Below are 2,490 nucleotides of genomic sequence, written 5' to 3' on the forward strand. Positions count from 1 at the left end.
GTAATATCCCAAACTCTTTTAGGAAGAGCTTTATAGTCTTATCCTCTAACATATCTACCTATTGTTCTAGACACAGACTGGACATCCTTGAATCTCAAAATTATCAAGATTCAGTTCTCACTGTGTCATATCTTATATGATGTGGTAGGAACAGATTTAGAGAGAACTCAATTTCACAGAAATAAAGCATGTCCCTAAAGAAATATAAATAAATCAGTGAATTTTATTATGGACCAGATCACATCTTATATAGTCCCGTGACTCTTCTTATCTCATTGAGCGGAGATTTACTAAGAGGGGTCCAATATAAAATAATATCATGTTATGAGATAATTGAAAAATTTCTTTCAATGGTATTGCATTCCTTGATCTGATCGAAGTACTTTCAAAATTTTTTGATTTATTTCTCTACTTATATCTGAATTCTTTGAACCTTTTCAAAATTTCAGATTTGTATCTCATATACAAAGTAGAGACAACTCCTTGGTTAGCACATCACATGGGCTACACACATCAAATGTATATAAGGATAAGTATCTCAGTGATCATTTTCCTCTTGTCCCACAAGAGTAGCTTGATCATATTTTCTCAAAGAGATGATGCACAAACTAGATTTGACTCAACAGTTAATGAGCCCAAGCCCATATTTTTTCAGTTTGTTAATCATTTCTTCTCCAATATGACTTAGCTATAGGTTCCACATATACTTTAAATTTTATCTCAATTTTGGATCTCTTAGATCCAGTAGCATTCACTGATTGCTCAATTAAGTTCACATATGTATTAACATGCAAATGATAGAAACTGTCTCTAAGAACTAAATCCAAACGATGATCGCAATGGATAGATACCCATGGCCGCAGCAGCAACTGTTGCCCTATAGCCAATTCAAGGGTTACTTCCTTAATCCTTTACCTTTCCATCGACTCTACACTAGAGTCTGTAGCTCAACTAGGAGAAAAAAAATCGTAAGGACAATATTGAACGACATACCTACTTTAGGTGTGTCTTTGTTTCTTTAGACTCTTCAGGTATTTATCTCAAACTCTTTCAAGGTTCCTTTGTCATCAATACTTTGACCAATTCAAATAAAGTACCATGATAGTCTTTCATATGGTAGTTTACTATAAACTATCCATATAAACTAATCAGAGATCGCAGAATTAAATCTATAAGCAATTCCTTATGTATGATCATGTCGAGCTTTTTAAGCTCTTTAATATCCTCGATCATTATCAAATAATGATTATAGACTGACTGTCTATCATGCATCACATGCGCTGTGCGACTCTGATCACCTTACAATACTTGTGGATGAATCAATATATCGTTGGTAGTGTACATGTACTCATGCATAGCACCTATCTTTATTGTCATTGTCCATCTATTCGTCAAGTATAGCTCGTTGACTATGGGTTGGACAAGTTGTTAACATTAGAATAATCTGATAGAGAATATTATTTAATTTTTTAAAATTAAAAATAATTTTTAAATTTGTAAGCCAGTCTATGTACTCAATTTTGATTAATTGATAAATATCTAGGATTGAAGCTAGAGGGTTGGAAGCTGACACTATGAACAGCAGAGAGCAAAGATTCAAATTGGGTATTTATATTTATTTTATAATTTTACTTTAGAAACTTTTAGATGCAAAAAGAGATTTTTGCTATTTTATTAAAACTCCCACACTCTCTGAGTGGAGAAACGAAAACCCTAAAGCGATAATTGAATTTTTAGTGGGTGCTGCGGTTCGACCGATACCGTGTACCTCACCTAACAGTTATTGGTAACATGAATAAACACCGATGTATGGAAACTCTTTACCCAGATATTTCTCTAAGCATATTGCAGCCACTTAGTCTCTAAGTCATGTGGCTCACCTAACATTATTATTCGCACTTTTTAGTTAAGTCAGACCCACCGTTCACAAGCAGGTGTAAAGCTGTCATTAGGTCCCTCACCTAACAGTTATTGGGCCCAACCCATCTTTATCCCACAGTAACTCTTTGCTAATAGAGTGGTTGCGTGTTCCCGATGTAACTGAACCACTGTGACCAGTCGAGAAAATCAACGCCAGTACCATGCCCATACATCTACAATGGTGGAAGATTTTGGACTTAATATTTTATGAAAAATTTGGATTTAGATCTCATCTAATCAGCCATCACATGACTGATGTAATTGGCATGGGCGAAATTAAACCATCAAGTAATCATATTTGTGATTTAATCTTTCAAATTGGCCAAGTAAGTGGAGATTAATGGGGTCCCCCATTGCTTTCTTTAAACACCAATAAATTGACCAGATAAGCGAATGGAATCAATTAAATAATCACCTTTCAATTACTTGCTTTAGATACCAATTGGACAATTGATCAGAATTGGTTAGCTTAAGTGATCGGACTCAAATCAACAAGTCAAATTAGGTCTTTAGGTTAATCGATTCTACATATGAGACTCAATCGATTTGATCAACAACAACTGTATGATC

The sequence above is a fragment of the Elaeis guineensis genome, chromosome 1 (genome assembly GCF_000442705.2).
Source record: "Elaeis guineensis isolate ETL-2024a chromosome 1, EG11, whole genome shotgun sequence".
Taxonomy (NCBI): Eukaryota; Viridiplantae; Streptophyta; class Magnoliopsida; order Arecales; family Arecaceae; genus Elaeis; species Elaeis guineensis.